The 10,365-nt window shown below is 47.0% G+C and overlaps 2 non-coding genes across 2 annotated transcripts; one reads left to right on the plus strand and one right to left on the minus strand.

Annotated features, from left to right (window-relative positions):
* Positions 1-4,918: 4,918 nt before the first annotated feature.
* On the minus strand, positions 4,919-5,000 carry trnas-cga (transfer RNA serine (anticodon CGA)). The gene has a single exon. It is a non-coding gene; the product is annotated as a tRNA-Ser (tRNA).
* Positions 5,001-7,725: 2,725 nt separating this feature from the next.
* Positions 7,726-7,819, plus strand: trnar-ucu (transfer RNA arginine (anticodon UCU)). The gene is made up of 2 exons: positions 7,726-7,762; positions 7,783-7,819. It is a non-coding gene; the product is annotated as a tRNA-Arg (tRNA).
* The last annotated feature ends 2,546 nt before the right edge of the window (positions 7,820-10,365 follow it).

Raw genomic sequence — 10,365 nt, forward strand, 5'->3', positions numbered from 1 at the left:
TGTTCAGTAGTGGGGTCATGGTCCAGGGGGAGGTAGGAGGAGCTGGCAGAGAGTTGCCGTTCAGCCTCCGGATGGTAGAGGACGGTTCTCCAAACAACAACAGCACCACCTTTGTCAGCAGGTTTATTGACAATGTTAGGGTTGGGTCGGAGAGAACGGAGTGCTGCAAGTTGAGAGGGAGTTAGGTTGGCGTGGGTGAGGGGAGCAGGGAACTGGAGATGGCCGATGTTATTTCAGTCTCATTCTTTGCACTCCAAACCAACAGAGAGAGTAGACAATGGTAATGCCGTAGATGTAATTTATCTGGATTTTCAGAAGGCCTTCGATAATGTACCCCATAATAGACTGATGAACAAGGTCTGAGAATTCAGAGTCAGGCGAGAAGTAGTGGAATGGATTGCTGGCTGGCTTAAGGAGAGAAGGCAGAGAGTCTGAGTAACGGGTGGTTTATTCACAGTAGCAGAAGGTGGGTCGTGGTGTTCCACAAGTATCAGAGCTGGAGCCACTGCTGTTCGCAATTTATATTAACGATTTAGATTAGTAATCAGAAACACAATTTATAAATTTGCGGATGACACCAAATTGGGGGGAATAGTCAATACTGAGGAGGACTGCAACAAGTTAGAGGAGGACATTAATAAACTTGCAGAATGGGCATAGCATTGGCAAATGAATTTGAACACAAATAAGTGTGACGTATTTCATTATGTTAGGAAGAATAGGGAGGTCACTTATTTCTTGGCGGCTGCGAGTCTAGGTGGGGTAGAGGAACAAAGGGATCTCGGAGTACAAATACACAAATCACTGAAAGTTGTTACACAGGTTAGCAAGGCCATATATAAAGCGAACTAAGCACTACGGTTTATTTCTAGAGGGATAGAATTGAAAAGTAGGGAAATTATGCTGAACCAATACCAAACCTTGGTTAGACCAAGGGTACAGAGAAGATTTACAAGGAAGATACCAGAAATGCGAAGGTTTACATATCAGGAAAGGATTAACAGGGTGGGTCCCTTTTCTCTTGAAAAAAGAAGGCTGAGAAGTGAGCTAATCGAGATCTTTAAAATTATGAAAGGTTTTTACAGAGTGAATATAGAGAGAATGTTTCCACTTGTGGGGAAGAGCATAACTAGAGGCCATCGATATAAGATAGTCAGCAAGAAATCCAATCGGGAATTCAGCAGAAACTTCTTTACCCAGAGTGCTGAGAATGTGGAGCTCGCTACCACAGGGAGTGGTTGAAGCGAATATTATAGATCCAGTTAAGGGGAGGCTAGATAAGCACATGAGGGAGAAGTGAACAGAGGGTTATGCTGATAGATTTAGATGAGGAAAGACGGGAGGAGGCTCGAGTGGAGCATAAGCGGCGGCATGGACTAGTTGGGCCGAACGGTCTGTTTCTGGCGGTATGTTAATAATGAGTGATTAAACCCCGGGATTGTATTTATTTCAGTTCCATTCTTTGCTCTCCAAACCAATCATCGGCTGTGAACCGTTCACTGATTGAAATACGAGAAGTCCCAATGGATCTGGAATTGTTCATTTAATGTTGGAAACGCTCCGCAGGTCATAACTCAGGATTTCCAGCTTTGCTTCAAAGCATTGCAGGTCCCGTGTGAGTTTCCATCCAAACTTTTCAACAAATAACAAAATCAAGAAACTAACCACTCTACCAAAAATGTTAATGGCCCGTATGGGGATCGAACCCACGACTTTGGCGTGATTAGCATCACGCTTTAACCAACTGAGCTAACCGGCCATCAGGCTTTGCGCATGTGTATAAGCTTATATTTTCCAGACTTTAGCTGAAAATTTCCTGTATTAATCATTCAGCACACAACCTGCAGTTGTCAATCATACACTATCCGATCGGCAAATACTGTACATATGTCACTGTGTGCCACACATGATAACAGCCAACACAAGTGCCAGGCAATGGCCAGCTCCAACAAGCGAAAGTCTAACCACCGCCCCTTCACATTCAACAGCATGACCATCACCGAATCCCCCACCACCATTACCAACAACAACTTGCATTTATAAAGCACCTTTAACGTAGTAAAATGTCCCAAGGCGCTGCACAGGACTATTTTCAGACAAAACATTTGACACCAATCCACATAAGGAGAAATTAGGGCAGGTGACCAAAAGCTTGGTCAAAGAGATAGGTTATAAGGAGCGTCTTAAAGGAGGAAAGAGTGGTGGACAGGTTTAGGCAGGGAATTCCAAAGCTTAGGGCAACAGAGGGCAGAATCAGCGGAGCGCAGATATCTCAGGGGGTTGTGGGGTTGAAGGAGAGATAGGGAGGGGCGAGGCCATGGAGGGAACAGAAAAGCAAAATATTATTAAAATGGAGAGAGACTACAGAATGCTGCGGTTAAGAGGGATCTGGGTGTCCTCGTACATGAAACACAAAAAGTTAGCATGCAGTAATTAAGTAGGCAAATGGAATGTTGCCCTTTATTGCAAGGGGCATGGAGTATATAAGTCGGGAAGTCTTGCGACAACTGTACAGGTGAGACCACTCCTAGAGTACTGCATACATTATTGTTCTCCTTATTTAAGGAGGGATATACTTGCATTGGAAACAGTTCAGAGAAGGTTCTCTAGGTTGATTCCTGGAATGAAGGGATTGTCTTATGAGGAAAGGTTGAGCAGGTTGGGCCTATACTCATTGGGGGTTAGAAGAATGAGAGGTGATCTTATTGGAACATGTAAGATTCTGAGGGGGCTTGACAGGGTAAATGCTGAGAGGCTGTTTTCCCTCATGGGGGAATCTAGAATCAGGTGGCATAGTTTCTGAGTAAGGGTTTGTCTATTTAAGACGCAGATGAGGAGGAATTTCTTCTCTCAGAGGGTTGTGAATCTTTGGAATTATCTACCCCAGAGAGCTGTGGAGCCTGAATCATTGATTATATTCAAGGCTGAGATAGACAGATTGTTGAACTATCGGAGAGTCAAGGGTTATGGGGGAACAGGCAGAAAAGTGGAGTTGAGGCCAAGATCAGATCAGCCGTGAACTTATTGAATGGTGGAGCAGGCTCGAGGGGCCAAATGACCAACTCCTGCTCCTATTTCTTATGTTCTTAAGTTCTTATAAGGGCAGCAGGTGCATGGGAACACCATCACCTCCAAGTTCCCTTCCAAGTTACACACCATCCCGATGTGAAAATATATCACCATAACTTCATCGTCGCTAGGTCAAAATCCTGGAAATCCCTCCCTAACAGTACTATTGGAGTACCTTCACCACATTGACTGCAGCGGGTCAAGAGGGCTTCTCACTACCACCTTCTCAAGGGCAATTAGGGATGGGCAATTAATGCTGGCCTTGCCAGCGATGCCCAAATCCTAGGAATAAATTAAATTAAATTAAAATAGTCACGACTGTATGTGGCAGGATTGCAGAGCTTTGATCTGATCCGTTGGTTGTTGGATCGCTTAGCTCTGTCTACACATGCTGTTTCCATAGCTTAGCATGTGTGTAGTCCTGTGTTGTAGCTTCATGAGGTTGGCACCTCATTTTAGGTACGCCTGGTGCTGCTCCTGAAATGCTCTTCGACACTCCTCATTAAACCAGGGTTGGTACCCTGTCTTGATGCTAATGGTAGTGTGAGGAATATGCCGGTCCATCAGGTTACAGATTGTGGTGGAATACAATTCCAAAACTGAGGCCCCCTCTGCCCTCTCGGGTGGACATAAACGATCCCATGGCACTATTGGAAGAAGAGCAGGGGGTGGTGAGGTTTACCCCGGTGTCCTGTAGCCAATATTTATCCGCAAAGCACCATCACTAAAACAGGTTATCCTCGATTATCACATTGTGGGAGCTTGCTGTGCACAAATTGGCTTTTGCTGTTTTTCCTATATTACAACAGTGACTACAACTACATTGCCTGTAAAGCGCTTTGAGACGTCCTCAGGTGAAAGGCGCTGTAGAAATCAGAGTCTTTCTTTTACAGCCTTCGAAGTCACAGAATCACAGAAACCCCACAGTGCAGATAGAGGCCATTTCGGCCCATCGAGCCTGCACCGACACATATCCCACCCGATCCCCATAAAGCCTACACCAACACATATCCCACCCTATCCCCGTAACCCCACGTATTTAATCCCCCGAACACTAAAGGTCAATTTACCATAGCCAATCAACCTAACCCACACATCTTTGGACTGTGGGAGGAAACCGGAGCACTGACAACTGACAAAAACCAAAAATCAACATAAATTGAATTTAACAGCAAAAGCAGTTAAAGCAGGCAAGTTAGCTCAGTAGGTTGGAGCGTCGTGTTAATTAATGCCAAGGTCGCGGGTTCGATCCCCGTATGGGCCATTTAGTTTTTGATGGTGTGGGTAGTTTCTTAATTTTGCTATTTGCGGATAAGTTTGGAGCTGCAATACTTTGAAGCAAAGCTACAAAACCTTCGTTCTGCCAAGAGCTCCAGGAACTGGAAGGTTGACCCTGTGTCTATCTGTCCACAGATGGCGCTGATCTATAAATTACTCCTACTGGTCGCGTGGCCTAATGGATAAGGCGTCAATCTTTGGTATTAATTTTGAGGTTATCAGAATATTGCAGGTTCGAGTCCTGCCACGGTCTTTTTACACACTTTTTAATTCGTGTTCAGTTTTATAAAACCAAACCGTGTTCCCACTTAGTAGCTGAAGGTGATTCCATAGCAACCACTGCAGGGCTCTTTATTAATTAGAATTATTGATGCTGCTTTGTGTGTGTATTGCTCACTAGTTCCCAACAAATCCACAATATCTAATTGATGCCGATAAATTATTCGTGTTTCAATTGGAACTTTGGGTTAATCAGTGTAATAAAGTGCAGTGGAGGGAATTCTGATCAATTTCGGGGCCAGTGATCGCCACAGGGAGCCGATGAAATAAAATAAAGAATTTGCATCAAAGTCGCTGCGAGCAGGGCTCGAACCTGCGCGGAGAAACCCCATTGGATTTCGAGTCCAACGCCTTAACCACTCGGCCATCACAGCTGCACGCTCGCAGCGAGAATATGCTTCCTACTGTGAGTGAGTCAGGAACTAGCTCAGAGAAGACAGGTCATAAATACTCACCGATAAATCCAGCAGGGAATTCAGGATTAACTTCTTTGCCCAGAGAGCGCTGAGGATGTGGAAGGAGCTCCCACGAGCAGTAGTTGAGGCGAATACTACAGATGCATTTAAGAGAAAGGGAGAAAGGAATAGAAGGATATGCTGATAGGATTTTTAAAATTCGTTTATTGGATGTGGGTGCGCTGGCACGGCCAGCATTAAATGCCCATCCCTAATTGCCCCTTGAGAAGGTGCTGGTGAGCCGCCTTCTTGAACCGCTGCAGTCCGTGTGGTGAAGGTGCTCCCACAGTGCTGTTAGGGAGGGAGTTCCAGGATTTTGACCCAGCGACGATGAAGGATCGGCAATATATTTCTAAGTCAGAATGGTGTGTGACTTGGAGGGGAACTTGGAGGTGGGGGTGTTCCCATGCGCCTGCTGCACTTGTCCTTCTAGGTGGAAGAGGTTGCGTGTTTGGCAGGTGCTGCTGAAGAAGCCTTGGTGAGTTGCTGCAGTGCATCTTGTAGATGGTATGCACTGCAGCCACGGTGCGCCGGTGGTGGAGGGAGTGAATGTTTAAGGTGGTGGATGGGGTGCCAATCAAGCGGGCTGCATTGTCCTGGATGGTGTCGAACTTCTTGAGTGTTGTTGGAGCTGCACTCATCCAGGCAAGTGGAGAGTATTCCATCACACTTTTTACTTGTGCCTTGTAGATGGTAGAAAGGCTTTGGGGAGTCAGGAGGTGAGACACCCGACGCAGAATGCCTAGCCTCTGACCTTCTTTTGTTGTCACAGTATTTATGTTCAATGGTAACCCCCAGGATGTTGGTGGTCAGCTCCTTTGTTCATGTTGGACCAAGGTTTTAATGAAGTCGGGAGCCGAGTGCTCTTGGCAGAACCCAAACCGGGCATCAATTGGTCAGTTAGTGCCACCATACAGCACTGTGGATGACACCTTCCATCACTTTGCTGATGATTGAGAGTAGAGAGTAGACTGATGGGGCGGTAATTGGCTGGATTGGATTTTCACAGAATCACAGAAACCCCACAGTGCAGATAGAGGCCATTTCGGCCCATCGAGCCTGCACCGCCACATATCCCACCCGATCCCCGTAACTCCTACACCAACACATATCCCACCCTATCCCCGTAACCCCACGTATTTAATCCCCCTAACACTAAGGGTCAATTTATCATAGCCAATCAACCTAACCCGCACATCTTTGGACTGTGGGAGGAAATCGGAGCACCCGCAGAAAACCCACGCAAACACGGGGAGAATGTGCAAACTCCACACAGACAGTCGCCCGAGGCCGTATTCGAACCCTGGTCCCTGGCGCTGTGAGGCAACAGTGCTAACCACTATGCCACCGTGCTGCGTTGTCCTGCTTTTTGTGGACAGGACATTCCTGGGCAGTCTTCCACATTGTTGGATAGATGCCAGTGTTGTCGCTGTACTAGAACAGCTTGGCTGGAGCACAAGTCTTCAGAATGATAGCCGGGGTGTTGTCAGGGCCCAGAGCCATTGCTGTATCCAGTGTGCTCAGCCTTTTCTTGATATCACGTGGAGTGAATCGAATTGGCTGAAGACTGGCTTCTGTGATGGTGGGGACCTCAGGAGGAGGCTGATATGGATCAGGCCAGGTGGTCCGTCCAGCTTCATTTTTATTATTTTGTTTCATAGCGGTTTGTTACAACTGAGTGGCTTGCTAGGCCATTTCAGAGGGCAGTTAAGAATCAACCACATTGCTATGGGACTGGAGTCACACAAAGGCCAGACCAGGTAAGGACGGCAGATTTCTTTCCCTGAAAGACATGAGTGAACCAGATGGGTTTTTACGACAATCCGATAGTTTCATGGTTACCATTACTGATTCTAGTTTTATTTGGGGAGTGAGGAGAAATAGAGAAGGAGGAAGCTCGTGTGGAGACCAGTTCGTGCAAATGCACTGTTTCTGTGGGGCAGACTCTATAATATTATGTAACACCCGTTTTAATCAGACACAGAATGATCCGGGACTGACAGCACATCCCTTTTAAACAGACACAGCATGACCAGGGACTTACAGCACATCCCTTTTAAACAGACACAGAATGATGCGGGACTGACAGCACATCCCTTTTAAACAGACACAGAATGATCCGGGACTGACAGCACATCCCTTTTAAACAGACACAGAATGACCCGGGACTGACAGCACATCCCTTTTAAACAGACACAGAGTGATCCTGGACTGACAGTACATCTCTTTTAAACAGACACAGAATAATCCGGGACTGACAGCACATCCATTTTAAACAGACACAGAATAATCCGGGCCTGAAAGCATGTCCCTTTTAAACAGACACAGAATGATCCGGGACTGACAGCACATCCCTTTAAACAGACACAGAATAATCCGGACTGACAGAATGTCCCTTTTAAACAGACACAGAATAAATCGGGACTGACAGCATGTCCCTTTTAAACAGACACAGAATGATCTGGGACTGACAGCATGTCCCTTTTAAACAGACACAGAATGATCCGGGGCTGAAAGTAGACCCCTTTTAAACAGTCATGGAATGCTGCCTGACCTGCAGAGTGTTTCCAGCATTTCATCTGTTTATATTTCAGATTTCCAGCATCAGCACTATTTTGCTTTTGTAATAGAATTTTACGTAATTGGCTCTGTGGCGCAATGGATAGCGCATTGGACTTCTACTTATATGACAGATTAAGGCATTCAAAGGTTGTGGGTTTAGAGTCCCACCAGAGTCGGATTTTGGGTCAGGGTTCGGTGGTTCCACCACTGTCGGTACATTTTGCAGTAAATCGGTAATTCAGAGAAGGGAAACTACCGCCCGACACTTTCCCTCTGAGTACTCTCAACCCCTGAGTCAGTTACACAGAAGCAGGAGGAGGCCATTCAGTCCCATGGCCGTTTTACATAGGAACAGGAGGAGACCATTCAGTCCCATGACCCTTTTACACAGTAAAAGGAGGAGGCCATTCAGCCCCTTTAGCCTGTTATACAGGAACAGCAGGAGGCCATTCAGCCCCTCGAGCCTGTTACACAGGGACAAGAGGAGGCCTTTAACGCCTCGAGCCTGTTGCATTGGGCAGGAGGAAGCCATTCAGCGATACAAGGTCTGTACAAGAACAGTAGAACTTCATTCAGCCCCTCGAACCTGTTACATAGGATGAAGAGGAGGCAAATCAGACCCATGATCCAGTTATAAAGGAACAGGAGGAGGCAATTCAGACCCACGAGTCTCTTTCACAGGAACAGCAGGAGGCCATTCAGCCCCTCAAACCTGCCACAGATGAACAGGAGGAGGACATTCAGTCCCTCAAGCCTGCTACACTGGAACAGGAGGAGGAAATTCAGACACACGAGTCTGTTATACGGGAACAGGAGGAGGCCATTCAGCCCCTCGAGACTGTTATACATGCACAGGAGGATGCCATTCAGCCCCTCGAGCCTGTTACATAGGAACAAGAGGAGGCAATTCAGACACACGAGCCTGTTATACAGGAATAGGGGGAGGCTATTCAGCCCTTCAAGCCCGTTATACATGAACAGGAGGAGGCCATTCAGCCCCTCGAGCCTGTTATACATGCACAGGAGGAGGCCATTCAGCCCCTTGAGTCTGTTATACAGGAACAGGAGGAGGCCATTCAGCCCTTCGAGTCTGTTATAAAGGAACAGGAGGAGGCCAATCAGCTCCTCGGGTATGTTACACATAAACAGGAAGAGGCCATTCAGCCCATCGAGCCTATCATACAGGAACAGGAGGAGGACATTCAGTCCCTCAAGCCTGCTACATTGGAACAGGAGGAGGAAATTCAGACACACGAGTCTGTTATACGGGAACAGGAGGAGGCCATTCAGCCCCTCAAGCCTGTTATACATGAACAGGAGGAGGCCATTCAGCCCCTCGAGACTGTTATACATGCACAGGAGGATGCCATTCAGCCCCTCGAGCCTGTTACACAGTAACAGGAGGAGGCCATTCAGCCCCTCAAGCCTGTTACATAGGAACAAGAGGAGGCAATTCAGACACACGAGCCTGTTATACAGGAATAGGGGGAGGCTATTCAGCCCTTCAAGCCCGTTATACATGAACAGGAGGAGGCCATTCAGCCCCTCGAGCCTGTTATACATGAACAGGAGGAGGCCATTCAGCCCCTTGAGTCTGTTATACAGGAACAGGAGGAGGCCATTCAGCCCTTCGAGTCTGTTATAAAGGAACAGGAGGAGGCCAATCAGCTCCTCGGGTATGTTACACATAAACAGGAAGAGGCCATTCAGCCCATCGAGCCTATCATACAGGAACAGGAGGAGGCCATTCAGCCCCTCGAGCCTGTTATGCAGGAACAGGAGGAGGCTATTCAGCCTGTTATGCAGGAAAAGGAGGAAGCCACTCAGCCCCTCAAGCCTGTTACACAGGAACATCATGGGCAAGGAAACCTCCTGCTGATTACCACCTACCACCCTCCCTCAGCTGATGAATCAGTGCTCCTCCATGTTGAACACCACTTGGAAGAAGCACTGAATGCAGCAAGGGCACAGAATGTACTCTGGGTGGGGACCTCAATGCCCATCACCAAGAGTGGCTCGGTAGCAGCACTACTGACCGAGTTGTTCGAGTCCTGAAGGACATAGCTGCCAGTCTGGGCCTGCGGCAGGTGGTAAGGGAACCAACACGAGGGGAAAACCTATTTGACCTCCCCCTGACCAATCTACATGTCATAGATGCAAAACAGTTCAAAAAGTATTCATTGGCTGTAAAGCACTTTGGGATGTCCTGAGGTCGTGAAAGGCCTGTGGAAATGCAAGTCTTTCTTTTACAGCCTTCAAAGACAGTGACTTAGCGGGCAAAGACCAGAAACAGGGATGGTACTATAGATAAGCCTTAAAGATGGGCTGGTTAGCTCAGTTGGTTATAGCATGGTGTTAATAACGCCAAAGTCGCGGGTTCGACCCCCGTACGGGTCATCTATTTTTCGAGGGAAGGTTAGTTTCTTAATTTTGTAATTTGTGAGCAGTTTAAAAGTTTAAAAAGTTTGGAAGCAAACTCACACGGGACCTACAAAGCTGCAAAATCTTAGTTCTACCGAGAGTTCATGGACCTGAAAGGTTAACCCTGTGTTTTTCTGTCCACAGATGTTCCCTGACCTGTGGAGTGTTTCCAACATTTAATGAACAATTTCAGATCCAGCATCTGCTGCATTTCGCTTTTTATTTTACCGCAGTGTCCTCGCTTCTATTAACAAAAGTCAAAATTAAATTGTAGCTAACGGAAAATGGGCCTGGCGGTCTC

This window comes from Somniosus microcephalus, unplaced genomic scaffold, assembly GCF_052327205.1.
Source record: "Somniosus microcephalus isolate GS21.2 unplaced genomic scaffold, FLI_Smic_1.0 unresolved_chr8, whole genome shotgun sequence".
NCBI classification, from domain to species: Eukaryota; Metazoa; Chordata; class Chondrichthyes; order Squaliformes; family Somniosidae; genus Somniosus; species Somniosus microcephalus.